At 45.1% G+C, this 26,572-nt stretch overlaps 1 protein-coding gene across 4 annotated transcripts in view; it reads left to right on the top strand.

Moving 5' to 3' along the window:
* The first annotated feature begins 20,187 nt into the window (after positions 1-20,187).
* Rrbp1 (ribosome binding protein 1) overlaps positions 20,188-26,572 on the top strand; it is a 66,362-nt gene continuing 59,977 nt past the window's right edge. For 3 of the 4 annotated variants that reach the window (XM_071608708.1, XM_071608710.1, XM_071608709.1), the window contains exon 1: positions 20,188-20,450. The gene's annotated coding sequence lies outside the window, so the exon portion shown is untranslated. The remainder of the gene's footprint in view (positions 20,451-26,572) is intronic. The other variant, XM_027955429.2, reaches the window with a different exon arrangement.

Consider the following 26,572-nt stretch of genomic DNA (forward strand, 5'->3'; position numbering starts at 1 on the left):
TATCTTGGCCCAAGCAGAGATCAGCTTCAGCCTCACCACATAAAGAAAAAAGAGAGATGATCATGCCTAAGGGTATGAGATTCCTCCTCCTTCCCACCCTTCTTTCCTGTCTTTCACAGTCAGGTCAAACAGAGTCTTCTCAAGATCAAGGAGGACCAGAAAAAACAGGATTGTAAGTAAAGGTGTATGGTGCTGCTGTGTAGACCTGTAAGAGGCTAAACATGGTGGACACTCATGTGGACAAATGGGAAGAGGCCACAGAGGAGAGGCTGATGCCCCTGAGTTCCATCCCACAGTGGGTTGTGTAAGGTCTTGGGCCTTGAAACACCACCCTCAGCTAGCTCCTGGTGGCCCAGCTGGCAAGAGCCAGCATCCTCTGGGTGAAATGGCATTGTTCCCTGCCTAACCCCGACCACCCTCTTCAATTTTGTCTCTCTTTTTGGTATTCAAATCCATTCACCTACTTCCTGTTAGTGTTCTGAAGCTCTCCTACTGTCCCCAAAATAAAAGATTTGATACAGCAGAGTGTCATAAAGAGATGGATTTAAAAGCAAAATAAGAAGGGCAGTCTACAGAAAGGAGAGGCCATCAAATGCATTTTGGGTGAGGGGAGGGAAGGTGGCTTGTGCGTCCCTTATAGTACTGCTGCAAGGCTACCTCTGCTCACACTGTTGTGGGGTGTGTCCTTGTGGCCAGTGGCCGCCTCTGACCTTGATTAGGGCTAGAAACAATGCTCCAGTGGATTTTCCACTAGAGAGCCCGGCCTCTGCCATGGAGAGGTTCTTCAAGCAGACCTTTAAGAACGGGTGCCCTTTGCCCTGAGAGTTGGTGCAGGTGGCAAACCAAGCCTTAGAGGTGATCTGAGTGCCCCCTCCTGCAGATGGTTACCCATCAGAAAGAGGCTTGGGGAAGGGGTGAATGCATCCGATGAGCCAGTTTTTCTAGGAAGTTTGGGTCTTGTCCCGCCACACTCCTGGCCACCAGTTCAGGCCACCTAATCCTGTTGTGAGTATGAGATTCCAAGGCACTGTGCCAGCAGCCATTCTGGCCCTATCTCCTTCCATGGCCTGGGAGAAGTTCCGAATACTCACCAGGTGCACCTGATTAGGCAGCGGCAGGCAGCAGGTAGCTGGACTCCGTTGCAGAGGATCTGGGACTGCAGGCCAGCTCTAGGAGGTTAAACATATGTCCTGAGTGGACTACATTGTGATGTCACACCACTGAGGTGGCCACAGAGGAAGGCCTTCTGTGGCTGCTAGTGTCAGGGATAGGGTGGAGTAGAAATGACTGCCCCGATGGAAGAAATGAACCCGTGTGTGTGTGTGTGTGTGTGTGTGTGTGTGTGTATGTTCTCAGCCAGCAGCTTAGAGAAGCAATGAGGCGCAGAAAATATCAGCCTGGGAGAAATCTTATGAGACCACCCTGCCACCATTCGCTACCATCCCCACCCCTGACTGGCCTGGGTCAATTCCATTAAACCAAGCCTATCTTTTTAAGTTTTCCCATACAAATTCATTTATGTGGATACCTCCAAGTCGGCACATTTAAAATTCTCAGCAGCTTTTATTTCTACTGAATATCCCTGACTTTTCCCCCTACTGCCCACCTGGTGTGGCTTCAAGACAAGCAAAAGAATTTAAATATTAGCTCAGGAAAACAAATAGGAACACAAATCCACCCTGTGTCCCCCTGCCGTCCACAGTTAAATCCAACACAGATGTCTTCTAGGTTCTCCTCTATAGCATGTATGCTCTGGATCCTTTCTGTGGTTGGCATTTGATAATTAGGCACAGTTTATATTTAATAAGGCTCAAAAGCAAAGAAAAACCCACCAAAGGGGGCAAAATAGAAAACTTCTCCTTTTTCTTCTGGTGCTTAGGTTTGGAAGTAGAGAGTACTTTTTATTTTCTTTTTGGGGTGGGAGGGAAGCACTCCTGGGGAGCCCTTTTAATTTTGAGACAAGGTCTCACTAAGTTGCTCAGACTGGCCTCAAACTTACCATCCTCCTGCCTCAGCCTCCTAAGTCACTGGGATTATAGGCACATCACACCCAGCCAGGTTTTCCTAAATGTCAGAGTCTAAACAGTGGATCTCAAACTTTAGGTTACATTAGAATCATCTGGAGTGGTTGTTAAAATGCAGACTCTACCCTCGGGGATCCTGACCCCATAGATATGAGGTAGGACCCACAAATGCACATTTCTAACTAGTTCCCAGATGACACTGATGTAGATAGTCCAGGGGCTACACTTTGAGAATGTGTTAGGGGCGCCAGTCTCCTGGATTTGATCCTAAAAGAGTAATTCCAGTGATGGCAGTATTTTGAGGTTGCTGGGGAACAAACAGGAGCTGTGGCTAGAGGTCAAACTAGCTGGGTTCTCTGTGTTCAACCAACATGATTTATTGAGGTTCTATTTATTGCCAGGACTCAGACATTGCTGGGACCCTTCCCACAGCCTCTTTGCTGTGACACTTCTGAATGTAAAGACAGCCTGACTTCCAGCTGCCAGCACCTGCATCTCTTTGCTTGGGGGCTTTCTCCAGATGCTGGAGCATACCCTGCCTGCAAGTAGGGCAGCGGGCAAGAGCCAGAAATCTTCTCAACCAATGAGTATCAGGCTCGAGTGAGTACATACCTCAGCTCCTTCCCTTCTCAGGTGGGATGCTCCCCAGAGGTCCCCAAAGCATCAAGCCTTGGGTGCCCTCAGTGATAACTAATTTGATAACACACTTTCTATTGCTGCAATCCTCCCTTGTCTCAACTTCCCACTCCCCTGCAGATGTTCCCTGGGAACAGCCCCCAAATAGACTTCTTCTACTCCAATCCTCATCTCAGAGAATCTGCCTTCTGAGGCAACCTGAACAAAGGTACATAAGGAATGAATGAATAAGGAATGGTGTTTACCCTTGATAAGGTCACAATTAGAAGGGAAAAGACACAGACCAGTTTAGAACAGTTGGGTGTTTCTGGGGATCGCAGGTGAGTGTCAGGTCTCAGGGCAGATGGAGGTGTCCTGCTGGCTGCCCTTTGGGTTACCATCAAGGTTGCCCTGAGGAAATGCACCAGTTGATGTGCTCAGGGGGCAGCCTGGTAGCCTGGCCAGAGAGCCTTTCCTTTCACAAAGGGGAGGCTGGGATATGCAACCTGCAGGGCATAAATTTGAGACACCAATTCCTCCTGCCTCCCACTCCTCCCAGACAGTTCCTACTGAGATAAGAATAGGGAGGTAGAGCTTGTACCATCTAACATATAGCTCTTGTTCACACTTTTAGGGAGCATGGGATGCTTGGAGAGTCGTTGGTAAGGGTTAATATGGCTTAGATAAGGTATTCCCCAAAAGCTCATGTGTGCAACAAGACAAGACTGCTCAGAGGTAAAATGATTGGGTTATGAGAGCCTTAACTAATCAGTGTGTTAATCATCTGGTAGGGATTATCTAGGTGGTAACTGTAGGCAGGTATGGTGTGGCTGGAGGAGGGGGTCGCTGGGGGCATATCTTTGGGATATATATTTTGTCCCATGGTGGAGAAGCGCTCTCTCTCTCTCTCTCTCTCTCTCTCTCTCTCTCTCTCTCCCCTTCCTGGTGCTATGTCAATAGCTACTTTCTTCTGCCACACCATTCCACCATTCCACCATGATGTTCTGCCTCACTTCTGGCCCCAAAGAATGGAGTTGGCTGTCTCTGGACTGAGAACTGTGAAACCAAGAGCCTTCAAATAAACTTTTCTTCCTTAAAATTGTTGTTGTTAGGTTTTGCACTATTCCAAAGGGCAGCCAACAGAACACCCCCACCTGCCCTGAGACCTGACACCCAGTGGCCAAAAAGCTGATTAAAACAAGGATCTCAGCAGATCATGCTTTCCTAGTGACTGGCCCAGTGTCATGGCTATGCCCAGCCTTATACCTGTACTGTGGCAGGATTGATCCACTTCTTCCCTTGCCTCAGCAGTAGGTCCTAGTTCCCACCCCCAACTCCTTCCATATTCTCTTCCCCATCATTATCATCAGCCCTCCCAGAGTCCCCCCAAACAAACATACCACCCAATAAAAATGTGCAAGGCATGCAAATACACTTCAGGACCTGTTTTCTTCCATCAGACACTTCATGTACAGAAATTCTGGAGTTGCTACTGCATGGATTCAATGGCAGTTTGGCTGGTCATCATCCCAGATCATTCTTAAGGGACAAAGAACCCCAGGGTTCTTCTTTCCTCACATTTCGAAGTGGCTCTGGGAAGAATGAAGCCTGTCTTACTAACGCATTGTGTCAGTAACAATATTAACCTTTTCAGTCTTACCCATGATGTAAAAAGTAATTGGCTACAAACAGCCACAAGCTCTGCCTCTAGACAATAGGATTATACTCATGGAAAGAGACCTCAGGATGGAGCTAGAAGTAAAGGGATCTTAGCTAGTGCTTCCGTAGGCCAGGGATCACAGTGTCCACTTCATATTTTACATTCTGTCTTACACACATTTCTTGCCTAGGGGAAACACTAGGAGGAAATACACTACTGTATGTAAAGGGTTAGTGTTTCATGGATGAGACTATAGACATTCTTTCTGTATTTAACCAAAAGTTACCTATATGATTCTCTCTCTCTCTCTCTCTCTCTCTCTCTCTCTCTCTCTCTCTTTCTCTTAATATAATAAAGTGTTCATTTAAAAAAATTGCAAACTACTGGAAACAAGTGCTGATGGTGGTCTACAACATACTAGATTTTTACTATATGTTTGTGTGATGAGATCCTATGGATTTTTTCCTCTGCATATCTACCAATCTAATTCTTCAAGCTGGATTCAAATTTCACATCCTTTACTAAATCATCCATGCCCCTGACAAAATTTGTTCCATCCAGCATCTTTCCGTATATTGTTTGTTTATAACCCCATCAGGTGCTCACCAAGGACTGTGATGAGATCTTTAATTTTTCTCCCTTTCTGCTCCTCCTCCCACTGCTCTCGTAGACACTGAACCCAGAATCTCACCCATTCTAGACTGGGAATAAGTCTTTATTCTTCATATTTCCAACAGTCTTTAACACAGAAATTTAGAGAAAATAAATCCAAGCTGGCACTATATATAGTAGCACAGGTTGTTCACTACACAAATGCCAAGCAATCGTACAAATGGTTCCCTCAGCTGGAGGATGGTTCCCTCAGAGTCCCTGTCCCATCACGTCTATTTTGTGACCTAGAAGAGGTTGTCTCTGAGCCAGTTTTCTTATCTTTTTAATAGGGTTGATGGGATGATCGGAATGAAGATAATTGTGTTCACAAAGCCCTCTGCAAACTATTAAACATGCTTCAATGGTATGTGAGGTGTTCATATAATAAATCTAGACGATAGCTTTCTTTCTGACCTCTTTTACTACTTGCTCTTTACCACTTCTTGCTCACCATTTAGATCTCTGAAATTGTCAACCGTTTCCACCTCGTTCCACCTTCTGCACATGCTGTTCCTTCTATCTAGAAAGCTTCCGCTCCCATGTCTTCCCACAATGGGTTCCTTCAGATGATTTAGATTTCAGCTCAGTGTCACTTGAGGCTTTACCTGAACATCCTAAAATAGGCTCTCCCCACTGCCGCAGTCTGGCTGGCTGGGCAAAATAACCAGGGGGTGAGGAGCAACTTGTGTAGATTGATACAGCAGGAGTAGAAACCGTTTATTGTAGGACAGGAGCGATATTTATACATTCCACACAGCTTATCTTAATTAGCATAAACTAGATACAGCAGTCAACCAATAAGGAATCTTCACACTTAATGGCTCACTTTTGTTACTTCACAAACCACTCCTTCTGGCATTTTGCCAGGTGCCATCCAGATTTGTTTACAGACTCTAACAATTCCCCCTTTTGTTTAATTTAAATAATGACCATAGTGGTTTTTTACATAAACACCACAAATAATCTGCTACGAGCAGAAGGGGAGGATACAAAATGTCACAATACCAAGCCAATTGATGGCTCTATGCAAGAAGCCCTTGGAAAAATTATACCAGCAATGACACCATTTGCAAAGATACCAAGTTACAATTTGTTGTAGATTACAGTTTGTTGTCTCAGTCCAGGTAAAGTAGTGTCTCAATAGATTAACTCACAGTCCAGGTAAATCACAGTCCAGGTAAGTTCTGCAGGCAGCTAGCTTAAATCACAGTCCAGGTAAGTTCTGCAGGTAGCTAGCTTGATCCGAAGTCTCGTCCGGTTTTCAGCAACACTGGAAATTCTTCCACCTTGGTCTTTACCGGCACTGGGACGAAGGCAGGAACTCCGGATGGCTAAAGAAAATCCTGTAGCATTCTACTAAGAAAACAACCTTCTGAACAATTTAGTACATTATCTCAAGGTTTTTTTGCATTTGAAATAAGCATTAATAGTGCTCATTACTCATCAGCTTCCAGGTGTGGGAGAACCATTGTAGCTTAGTTATTGGCATTGAAAATGACCAAACATCAGGGACACCAGTAGCGTCTTCTGCTGGCTGTAGTGCCTGGGCAGCCCCAGATGGCCCTGGGGAGTGTCCCCGACTCAAACTGCTACTGGGCACAGGGAGCAAGAGCCTGCGAGACTGTGCCTCCAGGTCAGGTCTAGATTTGGGCTCGCGGCAGTGGAAGAGCCAGCTCCCCGGCCAGGAGGCGGGGAAGGGCCAGTCGCTGCCGCCTCTTGGAAAATCCTTGCTGTGCTGTGACTGGCTTGCACACTCGGCAGCCGCCTCTCCGCTTCACACACCCTCCGGTAACGAAAAGTATTTAGTAATAGCCTTTTGCTGCAACTTTTTTTCTGATAATCCTTCTTCTTCTGAACTTTCTTTTTCTTTCTGACTAGAGTTCTTGGGCTTTTATCAACACATGCCCTAACTATTCTTGGTTCCACTGGGGTGCCTCCTTCCCTTAGTAATTTACTTCTCACCCCTTCCATATTTTCATCACAAAGACAATACAACATTTCAAGACAAAACAAGACACAAACATACTGTATCAATCTTCTCCATTTTCTCGAAATGGTCATTTTTCCTCTCGCCCTATCTGCCTAGGGACGAGCAGATTTGCTCCCGTCCTATCTATGGACGGGCAGCTTTTTTTTTTTTCGTCACTTACCCCCGAGTGTCCTGGGGCTCCCCGTACGGGCCACCATCAGCCGCAGTCCGGCTGGCTGGGCAAAATAACCAGGGGGTGAGGAGCAACTTGTGTAGATTGATACAGCAGGAGTAGAAACCGTTTATTGTAGGACAGGAGCGATATTTATACATTCCACACAGCTTATCTTAATTAGCATAAACTAGATACAGCAGTCAACCAATAAGGAATCTTCACACTTAATGGCTCGCTTTTGTTACTTCACAAACCACTCCCTCTAGCATTTTGCCAGGCTCCATCCAGACTTGTTTACAGACTCTAACACCCCACTATCACTTTCTGTCACATTACTCCAGTTCTTTTTTCTTTTTTTTTAAATTATATTTTTAGAGATGGGGTCTCACTAAGTTGCCCAGGCTGGCCTCAAACTCCTGAACTCTAGTGATTCTGTAGCTAGGACTACAAGCACATGCCGCCACACCCAGCACCTATCACTCTCTTATTAGTATAGTAGTTGTTCCTTTTCTGGGGGTGGGTGGGGTGCTTTCCATGTCCCACAATGGATCCTGAATCCATAGATAGTACCAAACCTTATGTGTACTCTGTTTTTTCTTATATGCTCAGCTGTGTTACCACATAGTACCATAGGTAATCATCCTTATATTTGTATGCACAGGTGCTCCTTCTCATCATTATTCATGTACTTTGGGGCCATTATTAAGTAAAATAACGATTACTTGAATTTGATCTCTGTGATACTGTGACAATCCACCTGATCGATGGCAACTAAGTGAACTAATAGGTGGGTAGCCTATACAGCATGGATACTCTGAACAAATGATTCAGGCTTATGAGATTTCATTGTGCTACTCAGAATAGTATGCACATGAAACCTTATGAATTGTTTATTTCTGGAATTTTCCATTTAATATTTTTGACTCATAGTTGACCATGATTAAAGTGAAACCACTGTAGGGAGAATCGTATACTTGAAATTATATTATTTGTTTGGTACTGATCATCTACCTCCTGTCTCCTGGTCTAAAGGAGTTTTGTCCATTTTGCTCATTGCTCAAAAATCATGCACTGAACAAATATTTTTTTTTACAACATTGTATGTATTCAGTTCAGTTTTCCAACCATTTTTTTGCAAAAAGAAGAGACTGTGAGGGAAATACTGTTCATTCCCACCCAGTGACTGAACGAATCTGCTCAAGACGTGCCTGTCGGCCACAGGTCTGAATGTTTGCCACCCTGGTAAGGCTCCACGTCAGCCGCCGGGTTGTGGGGAACTGGAGAATAAGGAGGGCATTGTGCTGCGCTCAAAGATGGATGCGTTCTGAGAACAGCTCAGGGAAAGTACCTCCCCATTAGACACACCTCTCCGGGCTAGGTGCTTTGTTCTCTTCTCCTTTCCTGTCTTTCCCCTACCAGAGCAAGGAAATCAGAACAATCTGCCTTACCTTTGTTCCTTGTAACTCAGTGTGCAGATTCTTTAAGGTTCTGGTGCTTGTAGACAAGCCCTGCCAACACCACAGTGGAATTTTCTAACCCATGCCAAAGAGGGAGCTCATTAATTTTCGTGGCTGAAAGAAAACACTTCTTTAGAAATTGGTATATTTGCTCTGCTGAAGGAGGGTGCACAGCCTCCCTGGGAGGAAGGTGGGTCCCTCAGGGAATCCCCCCACCCCAGCCCACTGTATAGTGTGTTGTTTGCACTGATGGCTGCCAACTGTCCTGGATGACTTGAGCAGAGACAGGAACACACTCCCTCTTCCCCTAAAGTGACTACCCAGTACATTTCCAGAAAGTTCTTTTGCCCTGTCTCTTCCCTTCTTTCTTCTTGAATGTTCATGGTTCCTGGAGGGGATCACACCCAAGTGTCTGCTTTTCAAACTGGAAAGCAATTTGGGTCAATTCCCCAGTGCCTGGACTTGGTGCCATCAAATAGCCAGAATATTTTACACAGTGGTAAGTAATTTAAAACATTTTATATTTAAACAATGTGTCTTTATAAATAGAAAATAGTGTACAAGGAAAAACACTTAAAATGTCACATCAGAAGACTGGAACTTCCCATGATCTTCTCATATTTTTATTGATAACTTCCCTTGTACTATATTCATATTTATTCACATATTTTACACACACACACACATATATATATATATATATATATATATATATATATATATATATATTACAATAAAACTATTTCCATTTTGAGAATACCTGCTGCTGTGGATATATTTCAGAGAAGAATGGAAAAATCACGTGGGTATTTTAAGATCTATCTTAATGCCTTCCTGGGACAGATGCTTGAGGGGCCATAACCCCCTTCCTCAATGTCCACCTTTCCTTCCCTCTACCTTTAGAGGCAGTTTGGCAAGAACATTTGAGAAGGAGCTGCATAGTAAGCCAGTAAAACTTTAGTGTGAATTAGTCTTTCCTCCTCCTCTTTCTCAATCATGCTCATACATAAATATTGGCATCTAGGGCTTCATGAAAATCACTGGACTTGTGAAGAAATGACCCTGGAAGGAAGAACAAAAATCATCTAAATTAAAGTTATCTTAAACTAAAACTGTGCCCTGACCTGGGGCTCTTGGACCACAGTGACTCTCAACAGACTAAAGAAGAGAGCTGATGGAGCTGTGGGCTAAGTTCTCAACCCTCCAAATTTAATTTTTATGCAGTTCACATTCAGATCAGAGGCTGGGAGGACTGTGCTGAGGCGGGCCCGCCGGCTTGATGTATTAGCTGGTTGAAGGGCCTGCCGGGCCAAAGGCAGAGAGTGGAACTCAATCGCCCTAGTGGGCCTTTCTGAATTTTATTATACTTTTTTTTTTTTGGCTTGTGGCTTAAGGACCATCTTCAAAACTCTCACTAATGATTAAAAAATAAAGAAGAAGAAAAAAAAAGCTGATTAGCAGAGTTTGAGAAGAGCCATACAGTGATTAAGTGGTTGGGGAAGAAAGGTTTAAGGAGCTGCAGAATTTAAGTCTAGAGGCAAGAACCTGGAAGAGGGGATCGAATGATAATTTTTAAGTGCCAGGCTCTTACTAATCAACTGACACCACTTGGTGAATGTTTAGTGAAGATCCAGCATGGAGCAGGGTGCTTTAGCTTTGCCCTAAAGCAATGTAAAAATAAGGCTTGAAGAAATAAGTACACAGTGAGGCAGGAGTGATTTAAGAAAGACCTTCTGGGAGCTAAAAGAAACACACTGCTGAACCTAGAACACAGGAAATACAGAAGGAAAATAGTACCACTCAGGCCTTCCATAAGCTGTTATTTCTGAAGAGTTAGGATACCTGGATCTAAAATCTAGCAGCAAACTCTAATGCCCTGTTGGGCTGGGGCAGCCTCCAAAAGTAGGCATTGGTAGGGGGAAAGTATTTAGAGGTTTTGTGGAAGAAGGAGTTCTGTGGGCTCTTCAAGGGCGGAGAATAACCAAATTGCACTCAACTTTGCATCCACCTATGAGAGGGCGCTTGGCAAACCTAGAACCAACTACAGAATGAATGACTGAAGGCAGGACTTGAAAGGTGACAGGGTGGGGTGGGCATGGTGCTGAAGGTAGGGGAAAGTGCTCCTTGGGCAGAGGCAGCTGGTGCCTACAGATGGGAAGAGGCAGATGTTGGGGAACAGAGAGGTACTGGCATATGAGGGTCTATAAAAATCGGGCAGAGAAAGAAAGACTTGATATAGTCAGGACTATTTTTGGCTGCTGAGGCGGAGGCATGACAAGGTAGAAGGAATAGTTTTGGAGGTAAATTTTACTAAAGAATGGACTAGAAAGAGAGAGGGGGGAAAAAGGATAGTTTGGTCCTTTATATCACTTTACTCTGTGAATTTACTTGAAATTTACATACCAGGAGCTGAATGCAGAGCTGTTAAACTACTGATTGCCTGCTTCCCCCATCTCCACTAGACTATTAACTCACTGAGGGGAGGGGCCTATAGATTTATTCTCTGTTGAAGTCTTAGCAGCTAGGGTAGTCTGTAGTATGCCATGGCGCTCCATAAATATTTATCCAATTGTTTTCATTAACTTTTGTGTTTCTGTGACCAAAACATCTCACAATAACAACTTAGAGGAGGAAAAGTTTATTTGGGGCTCATGGTTTCAGAGGTCTCATTAAGCTAACTCCATTGCTCTGGGTCCAGGGTGAAGGCAGCACATCACTAGAGAAGGACCAAGGCAGGGGAAATGCTCAGCTCATGACAGGGTCCAGAAGAAAAGGAGGGAGGGACCACAGGGAAGAAGAACTCTCCCAGGGCATGCCCCCATTGACCTACCTCCTCTAGCCTTGCCCTACCTGCCCACAGTTACCACCCAGTCAGTTCATTCAGACTAGGATGGACTGATCAGATCATCGCTCTCCTAATCTAATCATTTTACCTCTGACTATTCCTGCATTAACAAGAATTTTGGGGGACACTTCATATCTAAACCATAACATGAATGAAAATAAAGTAAACCAAGAATGAGAGATGAAGTTCTGTTCTATGTACAAGTCAAGTCCTGAGCCTTTCATCTCTGGTAAGATGAGCTGAGATATACTTTTCACTCAAAGATGGAAAGATGAAGTCCTTTTGCACCTTCCAATCCAATAGCTTTGGAAACCCATTTTGTCCCAAGATGCCCATTGTAAGGCTTCTGGTCATGCCAGGCTGACCTTAGGGACATAAAGTGTTTCTCCTGACTGGTAACTTCCTATCTGTGATGGAGGGGTATAATCACACAATTCCTAGAATATCACAGCTGGACAGCACAACTGGACATGTTTTTGATTAAATTAAAACATTTTTTTTTGACAGCTTACCAAGTGCTCCTTATATCTAAGGCTGAAGGGGAGATACATGGAGTCCTAGAAGAATGGTGGAAAAGAGATTGTTTCCATAACTCATGTAGGGTCTGTTGTACTGGCTCATTTCTTCATTCATGATTCCATAGAGGAAGCAGAGATAAAGCCTGGAAAGATGCTGTTTTTTGAGTCTTTCAGTGTTATTTAACTTTGTCATTTATAAGTGTGAAAATTTGGGCAAGCTACTGCACTTCCCTAGCCTAAGCCCCCCATCTGTAAACTGAAAATACTAATAATACTTTTCTGTCATGGTTATAATAAGAATCATCTGCAAAGCACTTTAGAAACAAAAAAATGCCAAACATCATTCATCTCTTACTTTACTTTTCCTTGTTTTCTTTGGGAGCCTACAGATGGTCAAATCATTGTCATTTCTCAAAAGCCTCTAATTCTAAGCTCATTTCCAACATCACCCACACAACAAACCTGTTAGTTATTTTCTAACTCAGGTTGTCTTTTACTACCACTAGCAAGTGCAAGTGTTGGTAACTTGAGCTCACACAATCTATTTTATTTGTATCAATTTTATTTTTTCTTTTGACAATTTCTACAGTCTATAGGGATATTTTCCCCCAATGTGCTCAATAATATTACTCATTTCAAGGAACACTATTTCAGAATTTAAATGATCTGGGGTATCCTGTAGATTCTCTGCTCTAGATCTTGTGAGAAAACATATGATACATGGACTGCCTGGGGAATGGAAGGATATTCATTCTGTTTTACAACTTTTAAATTCTAAATTTGTGTTTAAAGGTATTTAATGGGCCCTAACCCTAACACCCATTCATACATTTGTTAATTCATTCAAGAAATATTTATGAGTTTGGTGCAGATACAGTCAGTGTCCTGCCCATATCCCCTTGGTCATTCTTTTGCATATCAAGTGCCTATTATTACAAACACTAACAACTATCTTTCTGGTCTTTCTAAGTGCTTTCTTTGGAATGTGAGCTGGAAATGCCAGCCTAATGCCTTCAGGAGCAGCTTCAGCCAGTGATGGATAGGAGTTGGTGAATAAGTACTTCAGCTTCCTTACCTCTCAGCTTGAATGACCGTGAGGCGTATTCTATACTACTTCTAGCGTTCTTTTATGGGATCATAGCACAGCTGCCCACAGCAGTAACTTGCCTATGATGCACTATTCACAGGCTTTCATCCTTATCTGACTTCCCGGTTTCCCATCTGGTAATTCCTGAGATCATCTTCCAAATAAACTTTTTTCACTCAAATCTTTTTTTCAGGGTCTGTTTCTGGGGAGATAAATCTATGGTGAGTTTTGTTTTTGCTTTTTTTATTTTTATTTTTTGGTAGTGGGGATTAATTAAACCCAGTGCCTCACAATGCTATGGAACATAGTATTTTTTTTTTTTAAATTTTTGAAACAGGGTGTTGTTAAATTGCCCAGACTGGCTTCAAACATGCTACCTCTGTCCTTAGCCTTCCAAGTAACTGAGATTACAGGGGTGCATCAGCATTCTGGTCTATGGTGAATTCTTAACATAATCAAGGCATTGGGCTAGGTTTTCATAATGATGCATTGGACAGTGAGAGTGCAGAAGTATCAACATGAACATAGACAACATTTCATTTTTTTGAATATTTTAAAATCCTGCTGAGTTTTTCCTCCATTCTTCTCCCTTTCTCTCCTCCCCACCCCACTCCGCTCTGGTCTAGATGACTACTATATTCAGTGGTGTGGTGGAGCTTATAAGAATTTATAAGAACTTATTGTTACATTTTGGGAATTCATGGCAATGTGTTAAACACAACCAGTATTAAAAATTAAATTGTATAAGTGTATAATGAAATAATTATATTTTTAAAAAGTTAATAAATCCTCAAAATCATTACTTCCTAATTATTTTACTCCATATCAAAGCTCTTGAAGTTATGTCTATTGTATGTCCGTGGCCAAGATAGTACACAGTGGTGTATGACTGCAAATTTCTTCCCATCTTCGCCTTCAGTAATTAGATAGTTTGAAATCAATGGGCTCTGTTGGGAATACATACACCACAGAAATTGGTAAATGCCCCAAATCAGGGAGTTTCCCCACTTTCCCTGCCCTCTTCAGATAGTTGTTAAGTATTTACAAGGCAAACATCAACTGCAGCTTGCCTGGAATTTTTCAATACCTCCCTAGTTTATGGTGCCTAATCCTCTGTTATGAAAACTGTCCTATCCATTCTGGTACTACTGATAAAGTAGTCTTTTGAAATGCAGATCAGATTGCATTTAGTCCCTGTGTAAAGCTCCCCTTTGGCTTCCCATTACCTCCCACAGGGCCTCCCTGATCTGGGACCTTCCTGCTACAGATCCCATGTTTTTTCTCCCTTCTTCCTAGAGTTCTAGTCGTGTAACCTCCTTCCTGTTCCCTGAAACAGCTGCTGATCTCCCCTTTGTCCCAGGAATTTTGTACTTCCTTTTCCTTATGCTGAGACAAGATCAGCTTCTCATCCTTTAACTCTCAACTCAACCATCCCGTCCCCAGAGAGTCTTTCTCTGACCATCTTCTTCACACTCACTGCACTGCCCATTTCCCAATCCCTGGTCCTTCATTGTTACATGAGCCCCATCCACTTTTCCTTGCACCACTTTGACTCATCTTGCTTATTTATCAGTTGATTTGTCTACTGTCCCTCTCCCCACTACCATGTGAGTATGCTCCATCAAAGAAGACCCCTCACCTTGTTCATGGCTGTCTCCCCAGCACCTAGAGCAGTGACTGACACGTTGTGGGTACTCAGCTGTGTGTCTGTTGGATGAACAGATGCACTTTGCTTCTACCTTTTCCCCTCCCATTCATTTCTCAACCCTCTGTAATCTAGTGGCCACTTTACCACTCGCTGCATTCTCCAAAGTTGTTTCCCCCTGGTCTCTGGTGATTTTCTGAGTTGCCACGTGTAACACTACCCCTATCTTTCTCTTGCTATATTTCCAGGCTATCTTTAATAGTGCTTATCCCTCCCCACCTCTTGAAACTCTCTGTCCTCTGTAAATCCCTCCTTTCCTGATTTGCTTGCCCATTGCTCCCACTTAGACCTTGTGCCATTTTTTTACTCCAGCCTGTATTTCCCCTCCTTGTAAATCTGAGCTCACCTGTATGACATGGTTTGGCTAAAAGAATGATATGGAAGCAACACAGTTCTGAGCCAAGACCTCAAGAGTCCTTGTATATTTCTGATCATTTTCTTCTGATTCAATCATTGTCATGAGAAGGGAATGTTCCCTCTAGCTTGCTGATCCCAAGAGGAGGGTGTAAGCCCAGAGTTAGGAGCAGGAGCAGGGCTTCTGAAGTTCCTCAGTCAAGCCCAGGCTAGAGGTGAGTCCCCAGTCTACCCAGTGCCCAATGAGTGAGCCAGCCAAACTTGACCAAGCCTCAGCTGACTCACAGAAGCCTCAGCCCCAACAAGAAACCAGACTTGTATTAAACCACTAAGTTTTAGACTCTTCTGTTATGCAGCAAAGGCTGATTGATACAGGCTTTTTTGTGGATTTTCCTTTTTCTGTCCAGTGCTCAAGCATTGGCTTTCTCATGTCACCATCCACACGCAGCTCCCAGCTCTATATGTTATGTATGACCATTGTTGTTCTTGGGATTTGACCTTGCTCTGGCATGCTTAGGTTTCTAAATTCTTTTGCCAACCCCGATTTCAATATGAAACTTTGGATCTACAGAACAATACAGTCCTGAGCCGTAGAACATTTCAGTCAATGACACATCACACACATAAGAGTGATCCCATAAGGCTGTATCATCTAGTGACATCATAGCTGTCTTAGTTTATGTGAGTACATTCTGTAATCTTTGCACAACCCTTTTTATTTTCTTTTTGAGACAGAGTCTCACTAAATTGCCCAGGCTAGCCTCAAACTTGCCATCCTCCTGATGAGTTGCTGGGATTACAGGTATGCACTACTATGCCCCATTTCTACTTATTCTTTTAAAACAATATTTGCAATTTGGTAGAGAAAGTAAAGTACTATCATGAATTAATAGACTATACTAGGCAATTATTCTCATGTTTAATTTTTCCTAATAAGAATGCTTTGTTTTAAATGTACAACTAAAGTCTAATGCATCCTTTTTTTTCAGTTAGGTGATTTAATCATAATTTTTCTTACAAACCAAATTCAGCCTTTCAAAGAGTATACAATTTGATGAGTATTGCTATAATCATGTGACCATTACTATAATCAAGATATGGAACATTTAATTTATATCATTCCAAAACAGTTCCCTTATTCCCCTTATGATCACCTTTGGGGAATAATTCTTCCTATCCTCTCCTTTGTCCCTGAGGTCTTTCCAGATAGCTGTCCCACGTGCATCATGCTGTTCCTCACCAGGGGCATACTTTGGACCTGGTTACCTTCAATGTCTCCCTTGAGCCCCTGTTTATTCCCTCTTCATTGTGTCTGAAGGAACCCCTCTGCCCAAAGCACCTGTCCCATCTGGGTCCTCTCTTTCTTTTGTGTTTAAATCATCATTTACACCAGAGAGCTCCTCAGTGGACTGCCATCTGGGAATGGAAAGGACCTGTTTCCTAGCGAGCCTGAAGCCTGACACTGAGCAGATGGCACCTGGAGTCTGGGTCACAGAAGGAATCTTCCTTGTGCTGCTGGTGAGTTGTGTGATTTAGCAGATTCTGGACTGTGGTGAAAGATCAGAGCTGAGGAGATGCCTTTTACTGCCCCCAACATCTAGTCCAGGGGATAACTATGGTTTTTCCCATTATACCTTGGGAGAGCTGATGAGATTGTGCAGGGATAAAGATGGGACTCCACAGGTACAGCAGTGTGGCCATGAGGATCAGACCATAAGGTGGGATGTGAGGCTGACCAGCTCTGATAGAGCTTGGCTGAGGGAGGTCGGTTTCTCCACTCAAAAGATTTCTGAGGAAGATGAAGCTGCAGGTGGGAGTCTCTAGAGCATAACTGGGGGTAGCAGAAGATGAGTGGGGAGGGATTGCAGTAAGCAGAGCTCAGAGGAGGCCACTCTTCCTTCTGTCCTGAATTGAACGTTGTATTGAGGCTGAACCAAATATTAAATTAGGGGGAGGAACAGATAGGGAGCCTCTTTTTGTAATAAATACCACTTACTCCTAGAGACTTCATGATCCTATCATTCATTGGACAATATTTACAGAAATATTGTTTTGTGTTTAAATTACCCATTCACACCAGGTGCTGTGGCAGGCAGGTGCTGTGGCAGGCACTGGTTCCATGTGGAAGGCTTTAAGGTGCTCCCTCCCAAACCCTCTGGCATTCACCATTCTATCAAGAACTTTTTTCTGCAAGGCTTTCTCTGGCTGATAAGGGGTAGGGTGAGTTAAAGTCCCTTAACCAACAAGGACTGGGAGTGCAAAACAACCATGTCCTTATCCCTCTGGTGGGACATTTCTGATGTGTGTTCTGTATCATTTCCCAGCATCTCCAGTGACACCAAGCCCTGGCAGCCTACGAAAGTTACTCTCTTGACGCAGGGTGTGGTGGCACATGCTGTAATCCCAGTTCTCTGGAGGCTGAGGCAGGAGGATTTGTGAGTTCAAAGACAGCCTCAGCAATTTAGGGAGGCCTAAAGCAATTTAGTGAGACATTGTCTCTAAATAAAACAAAATATAAAGGACTGGGGATATGGCTCAATGGTTAAGTGCCCCTGGGTTCAATCACTGTTTAACCCCCAACCCTGCAAAAAAACAAAAAACAAAACAAGTTAAGTACATGATACTGTGTTCTTTACTGGCTGCTTCCTATCCTATTTATCCATCAGTGTTTCTTATAATCATCTCTAAATGAATTACAGTTGTCTTCCAGAGCTATCCACAGGTTATGCATCCACATACTCAACTGAAGATAAAAAACAAAATTCAGAAAAAACCTGCATCTATATTAAATATCTATAGACTTTCCCCTCCTTGTTATTATTCCGTAAACAAAATGTATAACAACCACTTATATCATATTTGCATTTTATTAGATATTATAAGTAATCTAGAGATGATTTAACATGTATGGAAGGATGCATGTAGGAAATATGAATATACTATGCCATTTTAGATGAGACTTGAGCATCTTCAGATTTTTTTACATCTGTGAGTGGTGGTCCTGGATACCAAATCTCCTTTGAATAGTAAGAAACAATTGAAATTTTGAACCATATCCTTGTGCCAGGATCTGCTGGGAAAACTTAAACAGTGAACAAAATAAAGGAGGCTCCTACACGGGAACAGGCCCCTGGGCAGTTGGGTCTTTACCGGATCTATGTATTACTCTGGGCTGCCTGCTCTATCCCAGTCTCTCAACAAACATCCATGAATGAATGAATTTCTTCCCTAAAACCCAGAAGAAAGTGACTGTCCTACAATAAATACATCGATGTTCAGAGAGGTTAAATGGCTTATCTGTGGTAAAGTAAAACCAGTTGGTAGTAATTGCCAGCCAGAAGTTGGAATTCTTGAATTTATTTCAAGCCAGGGTTCACTGAAGAAAATGAGCATAGAAAGCTAATCCAGGTTAATTCCCATTGATTAATCATTAATGTGCTAAGGAACTGCTGAGATTGAAAATAGAAATGAATAGTTTAATTTCAACCTAACTCCTCTTTATTCCCTCATAAAGGTTTTTATTTTCAACTTCTAACAATAACTAGTATAGTACCAATGGCAAATGGTGGTGGTGCTTGTGGAGAAATTGTCTTAAAAAAAATAGATATTAGGCAGAGAATTCTGCAACCACAAAGATGAGAGGAGTGGTGTGGGCAGATAGACAGTCACAGCCCTTTTGGCCTCTTAGAAACTTAAATTTCAAAGAAACTGGCTTTGGCTCTAGTTTGAAGGGTTAGTTTTTGTTCTTTTTTTCTTTGGTGTCAGGGATTGAACTCTGGAGCACTCGACTACTGAGGCACATCTCTAGCCCTTTTTGTATTTTATTTAGAGACAGGGTCTCATTGAGTTGCTTAGGGCTTTGCTAAATTGCTGAGGCTGACTTTGAACTTGCAATCCTCCTGCCTCAGCCTCCTGAGTCACTGGGATTACAGACCTGCACCACTGCTGAAGGGTTAGTTTTTTGTTCTTGCAGTGTTATGGATCAAACTCAGGGCCTCATGCAACCTGGCAAGTCCCCTACCACTGAGCCACACACCCTGCCCTTTTAACATTATATTCTAAGGGAGGGCCTTGCTAAATAGCCCAGGCAGGTCTCCAGTTTGGGATCCATCTGCCTCAGCCTCCTGAGTAACTGGGATTACAGGTCTGCACCACTGGATCTGGCTGATTAGTTTTAAGAGACTGTTATAATGGTTAAAATCTAAGCCTACAGTTAACTTAATTAAATTTGGTTATGAAGACAGTGTTGGGTAATATCTGGAAGGAACACATGTAATGAGGAAGTGCCAACTGTTCAGTTTCCTGGGGTATAGGTGAGTTTTCTTGGGTCAGAACCTTTCACCTTTCCCATTACCTGGAATAAAAAGTCCATAAGGTGGGTGATTAATTATTACTCTGGGGCTGTGGTTTGGGCCAGAACAAGAAAGACACACTGAGCCTTGGGTGCGCCCTCTCTAAACAAAGGGTGTGTGATGTTCACAATGCCTTGTACACTTTCTGGGTTTTTCACCCCAATTTTCCCCTTTATTCAAGGAAATCTTTCTAGTGTTGACTGTAATCTCTGAAGATGATTACTTGAGTTGCCCTCCAGCAGAAGTTGTGTTCCCACCCAGAAACCCCAGGGGGCTCTGCTTTCCGGAAAGTTTAGTTGGGTTTGAATAAAGCAATTTCTTGAATTGCGCAATCCTGCTTAGGGTGACACCCACCGCCACCTCAGACCGGAGACGTCCAAAGGAGCAGGCCAGGGGCTGCTGGGATTCGAACCTTCCGCCTCCCGCCTAGGCGGAGCCCATTCCGAGTCAGCTACGGCGAGCAGCGCCCAGGCCCGGAGTGGGCGGGGCTGGTCGGGGACCACCCCTAGATGGGCGGAGCGCTCGGGTCCCGCTCCGCCCCCGCGCAGAGACCAGCGCTACGCGGCCCCGCCCCTTCTCGGCCCCGCCCCCCGCGGCTCCCCGCAGCTCCTCCCCTCTCCCATTGGCCGAGGCGGAGACCCTCCTCTTTGTCCAATGGCCGCCGCCGCGGCTCGGCCATTCGCGTCCTTACTGGCCAGCGACCAGCAGAGTGGCGGGTAGCGGACCAATAAGGAGAGGCGGTTCGATGAATGGCTGGCCCGGGTGGGGAAGGCAGGAGGCGGCGATCCCGGCGGTGGGGGCCGTTCGCCAGCTCCGAGGCAGAAAGTGCCACGACTCCACACGCGCGCACGCAGCCAGCGAGCGGCCGGAGCGGACGGCGGACGGGGCGGACGGCGTCGGGGTCGCGGCGTCTGCAGCTGCTTGGGGGCGGCTTCTTGGTGGAGGCTCGGCCGGCTCCTCTCTCCCGGTTCCGCGGCGGCGGCGGCGGCGGCGGCTCCTCCTGTCCTCTTGCTCTCCCTCTCGCGTCTCCGCCTGCAGGTAAGAAACTTGGCTGGGCCCTGCAGCGGCAGCGGCAGCGGCGGCGGTGGCGGCGCGCGGGCCCGGCCGTCGGGGTGCCGGGGCCGGCCGCGCCGCGCCGCGAGTGACACGTCTCCTTGGCGGCCCCTCCCCCGGCGGCGCCGGCTCGCCCGCCGCCCGCCGTCACCGCGGCCGCGGCCCCGGCCCCTCGGGGTGGGACTCGGGTGGGGGGGCGTGTGCCAAGGCCCATTCCTATGTAGGGGCGGCGGCCGAGCGTGCCGAGCTGCGCGGACCCCACGTCCCTGGCCGTCTGGCGAGCTGTGGCGGCCCGGCGGCGCGACGTGGCGACCCCTCCCTCCCGGCCCGGCCGTCGGGCCGGCTCGCGCGCTCCTAAGTTGGGCGAAGAAAGTTGGCGGCGGGGCGGGGCGGCGCACAGCTGGCGGAGGAAGGGGTTAAGTTTCGGGAAGCCGCCGGATGACGTTGCCGGGCTGGAGTCCGGGCCGGAGGAGTGGGGGGGAGCTGGCGGAAGGCGGTGGAGGCCGTGGGGAGGAAGGCGGGATTGAATGGGCAACCTGAGGGCCGAGTGCGCCCAGTTGCGGGCCGCCGAGTGGCGGTGTCTTGGGGGATCCTGGAAGACCCGACGGGGCGGGCCCGGGCCGCAGGCGTGCTGTGCGGACGCCCCAGGTTGCCGTCCCGGGCGCGGACGTTCGGGCGACTGTGGTGGCAACTTCCCGGAGTGCGGGACGAGGTTCCCTGCTCCCCCTGGCGGCGGGGCTGGGGCACCGTTTCCCCCGCGGGGCCGCGCGGAGTCCGGCACGAGGGCACCCGGCGCGGGTCAGGGCCACTCCGGGCCCAGCTCGGCCTGCCCCTCCCGCGGCCACTATGAATGGGTCGGCGGTGCCAGGCCCAAGCGGAAGCGGGCACCTCCGGCCCGGCGGGCCAAGCGCTCTGGCACCCAGCCCGCTGCCTGCCCCAGCCCGCCAGGCTCCCCTCCTGCGCTTTTGGTAGGGAGAGTGTTACTGTGGCCCGAGTTTCCACTGGGGCTCAGAGATGCTTTAGGGATCCCCTTTGCATTACAAATCACAAGGTGTGGCACTGTCTGGTGTCCATGCACCGTGGAGGTTAGGACCAAGTCATCTTTCTCGGGCTTGGGGTGAGGGGCCGTCTCAATTTCCTCGTCTGAAAAATGGGGCTCCTGATTCTCTGTACTTTAGAGAAAGCTGTGGAGGACCAGCACATGTAGGAAGTAGTCAACAAGTGTTGGCTTGTCCTTTTGGGATGCATTTTTAGGGACGTGCCGGACACAGGAGCAAGGTGGAGCCAGGCTCCTACTTGCCTACTGCAGACCACAGGCCTGCAGCCTGCAGAAGTCACAAGTTTGGATTCCACTTGCTAGACTACATATCTCTGGTCCCCTAACCTCTCTGAACCTGGGTTTCCTTATCTGTAGCCTGGAGATAGTACCACCCACTCACGATGGGGTCAGGGGAGCTGTGCAGGGAAGTGCTGGGACCTTGTGCAAACAGCAGGCAGTTTGGCAATAACTCCGTAGGTCAGAGGTCAGGAGAGACTGGAAGCACCAAGGAAATGAAACTTTGGAGGCTCTTGGAAGACTCCCACGTCTCTGTTTGCCCAGCTATTCACTCAGTGTGCTGAAATCTTCCTGGTTGCCAGTATCTGGATGGAATTTTCTGAAGTTTGGGGAAAGTGACCCAGTAGGGTCTCATATCCCAGGCTGAACAACTGCACATTTTACACAAGCCCTATGCAGTTGGGGAGCATTCTTCTACCTCCCTTCCACCTCCTTATACTTTTCCAACTGCCCTTGTTTGTCTTAACTGCTCATTAATTGGATACCCTGAGAAATCTCAGTGATTCTGCAGCATGCTATCTAACTTTGGTGATGTCTTAATTTGTTTATGAACTTTCCAAAGGTCAGCCCGCTATGGTCTGCCAACTTGTTTCCCTTCCAGAAGTACCTTCCGGTTCTGAGGTCCTGGAGATGCCACTTCCTTCTTGATTTAAGTAGAGGAGGAGAGGTCAGGGCAGACCTCCTAGTAAGTTTCCCTTTGTATGGAACAGGGCAGAGTTGGATAGCAGGGCAAACCCATATTATTGGGCTGCCTGGCCACACCCCAGAGGAGGGCAAGAAAGGAGTCCTGGGGTTTAGAAACAGGGTTTCCAGTGGGTAGGGCTATAGGCACTATGTTATAAGAGAACTTTACCCTTCCATACTTAGAAGTCTGCCTCTGACCATTTCAAAAAGAGATTAAGAAGTTAGAGCAGTACCATGGTATAAGGATATTTTTTGTTGATGGGAGAGTTTTAAATAAATCCTGAATCGAATCATTTGAGCAATTATGCTCTTTGCTGAAATGAGCCCTAACTCTACAGGTTGCAATAATTATATAGCACCAAACTCAGTTTAAATGGTTGAATGCAAATGATTTAATTGGAATATTGGTTTATTATGCAGCAGAATACCTTTTTAAAGTGTAAAATCCTGGATTCTTCTTACTCATTCTTTTATCGCTGGGAGCTTTAACTAATAGACAAATGACACAGAGTCAGAGACAACAATTCTTTTGAGATACCGGATTTTTTTTTGTTAAAATCTTGTTTCCAGAGGGAAAAATGGTCAGTCAGAATTATGAAGGTAGGGACTGTGCTTTCCTTCTGTATATCCCAGGCCTACAATGGATAAGATCTAGTAAGTTTCCTTTGACACAGAGTGGTGCAGACCTGAATCACAGGACTCCTGATTTAGCTGAAGCCTGGAGGAGGCTATGATTGAGGGATGGCAAGAAAGGGATCTTGGAGTTTGGAGATAGAGGGTTTCCATAATTAATACTGATTAAGTGGGATAATCTACCATCTCTGGTTAAAATATCCTCAGTAATTAATCCAGCTGTTTCATGAGATAAATGAAACTGAACACAACTTGATTTTTAAGGTTTACTGTTTATAATCAGATTTCATAACTTTAATGTACATTTAGGACTGACAACAACCTTATTTTTTAGGATAGATACAGTTGTCACCCATTTGGTGGATGAGAATGGGGAGGCCCAGCAGATCAGGAGGTGTTTAGACTTGTTTTTGTTGCCAGTTTCTAGGTGACCTGGACTCTGCCTTCCAAACATTCTGTGGGGCTGTACAATTCTACCTTCTAGGGACAATAATTATCCCAGAGACAACATAGAACTAGAAGACCAAAATTAAGTTTCACTGTCGAGAAAGTGGAGAGTCAGTTGAAAATGTAAAGTGGCAATGCAAGAAGGTACTTTGAATTTTATTTCTTTATGAAGCATCTCTCTTCTGGATCTTCAAATCTATACATACAAATGAGGGACTTCTAGTTCTTGTCCGAAGAAGTTGCTATGAAAAATGGTATTGTCTGGCACCATAGCCACATACAGCTATTTAAGTTTGACTTTAAAACTAGTAAAATGAGATAAATCAGTTTCTTAGCCACATTTCTAGTGCTCAGTAGTCACATATTGGTCAGTGTAGATTTAGATCATTTCCATCATCACAGAAAGTTCTGTCAGATAACATTGGTCTAGGGAAGCTGTTATTCTCTAAATAGTCAAGTCTCTGTTCTCTTGATCATAGGGAAATATTTTGATGTTCAGCCGAGTGAAATGCCCATTCTATAGATCAGTACAGTTGACTAGTGTCAGTTCATATGCTTTGACCTAATAAAATGTCACTTTTAATCACATTAGTCCTGACTCTGCATTGTAAACTACATAATGAGTGGGGAGTGGGGGGATATCAGTTTTTACCTAATAGCAACAGCATCTAAATGGCCAAATGTACCAAACATGGAAAATAAATAAGTATTAAGTAGAAATCATATGGCTTGTAAGGAAAGTAAATATTTAATTTTAAGTGGGCAAGCAAGGCCAGTTAGCATTATAGAACATTAACTCAGGGACTTCCTAAGAGACCATTTTTTTTTTTTAGGCAGACAAATTCTGAATGAGTCTCCCCAAACAGGCAAGAATACACCCAAGTTTAAAACCAGGCAAAAGTAACTCTCCAATCTCTCTAGAATGCACAGTAACTTTAATGTTAAAAAAAAAAAAAAGTCCTATAATTCCTTAAAGTCGTAAATTCTCAATTATTTTGGCAAGACTGGACTACCTGCTTGGTCGCCAAACCTTACATCTTCCAACATATTGGAGTTTTCCTATCCCTGGGGCAGTGACTAATTTGCAGGCTCTTTCATACTCCATATGACTCTGAGAGGCTCAGTGGGATTTGAGAGGATCAGTATTTGGGAAGAGCTGTTGAATTCTTGGTTGTCCTAGTGGGCTCATCTTAGTACTCAGAATGATAGAACCAAAGTTTAAACAAAGAACCTTCAGTGTTGGGCAGCTAGTCAATTTCTTGTTGGTCAGAGGAGAGGCCCACTGAGATTGTGCCGGAAGTTATCAGCTATTTATAGTGATAATGAATATCATTTGCTGACTCAAAAGTCATACTAAAAGACCATCCTGATCCCAAACCTTTAATTCTGTACCCTACCTCTGGGCTAGTTATCAGCACACAAGGACTGTGTTAAGCTGTCTCAAGACAGGTTTGAGGCTGGTGCACTGTGTGGACTGAACTTGGCCTGCACATGACATTTGTTTGACAAACCCCATGTCATTAAACACCTTTTAAAAATGGGGGGATTTTTCCCCCATTAAAATATTTCATTTTACATGAGGAAGAAGCTAAAGCCCAGAAAGAGAAAAGTCATGTCTAAGGTCACATCACTTATTCCTGGTATCAGAACCCCCACTAGGGCTTATCTCTTAGAAAAAATATTTAGGGCCCTCTTGAAAAAGATGAGAATGTCTGGCCACATTATGTTGGTTTTCTTGTGTGAAAACTATGAACTGTGGTCACCCTCTGGGAAGAGCCTGTGCCCTCATGCACCAGCATCCTACCCTAGTTTATGTGATGTGCTGGGGTTTCACCAGTCCTTGGTGGGGGGGCGGGGTTGGAGAGCATCTGGGAGCGGCCTGGCTCATCTCCAGCATGGGGCAGTGAAATAAGCTCTGGTTGGGGTTCTGATCCCAGGAATAAGTGGTGTGACCTTAGACATGACTTTTCTCTTTCTGGGCTTTAGTTTGTTTCTTATGTAAATGAAAGTAGGCCAGATGGCTCCATCTTTGAGGCTTCAAACCTTGGTTTAATTCCCTGCTCTCTCATGCCAGTGTCTCCAACATCAGCAAATCCCATCAGTTCTACCTTTAAAATAGAGCCCCCATTGGACTTCTTACTCTCTTTTGGTTCCACTGTCCAACCCCTTTCACCTCTTGCATGGATTATTTTACTACCCTCTGAAGTGGTCTTCCAGTTTTTGCCCTCACCCCATGCCTGCTAACCTGTTCCAAAGCAGTCTTCTGTTAAAGAGCCTCCTTGGCCAGAGTCATTATAGTGGTCTCCAATGTCCCCACTTAGGCTCTGCCTGCCTACTATGTCCCTTGCTCCTCGGGCACACTTCTGACTCAGGCCTTTTTCATGTGCGGTTGCCTCTACCTGGGGAGTTTTTCCCCCAGATAACCACGTGACTGGCTCCCCCATCTCCCTCAGGTCTGTTGCCACTCTTTTTATTTTCACAATATCTTTATTTTGTTTATTTTTATGTGGTACACAGTGTCTCACATGTGCAAGGCAAGTGCTCTGCCACTGAGCCACAACCCCAGCTTCTGTTGCCACTCTTTTTAAAGTGACAGCCATCTCTTTTCATGTCTCTCTCATCTCTGCATCACTTTCTGTTGATTATCACCACCTAATGTATCCCATATTTGACTTTGCTATGTTCCACCCCCAGTGGAGCATGAGCTCTACCAACATGGGGATATTATCTGTTTTGTTTCCTCAGGTGTCCCCAGTATCTTCAACAGTGATGGCACCCAGTAGATGCCATCCTTGCTGAGCTAATTGAAGAGACAATTTCCTAGTGCTCATATTCTTCGGGTATATTATCATTTAGCCTGAAGTAGTCTGGATTCCTAGAGCATCAAATATAAACACAAAAACATATTCCAGAGCCAAATGCAAGTGATTTTTGGATTACCTCCAGCCTGGCTCCAGTTGAGAAATTGACAAGAACGTTGTGGAGTAGCGCTGTTAAGCATGGACAG

Source organism: Marmota flaviventris, chromosome 2 (assembly GCF_047511675.1).
Source record: "Marmota flaviventris isolate mMarFla1 chromosome 2, mMarFla1.hap1, whole genome shotgun sequence".
Classification (NCBI taxonomy): domain Eukaryota; kingdom Metazoa; phylum Chordata; class Mammalia; order Rodentia; family Sciuridae; genus Marmota; species Marmota flaviventris.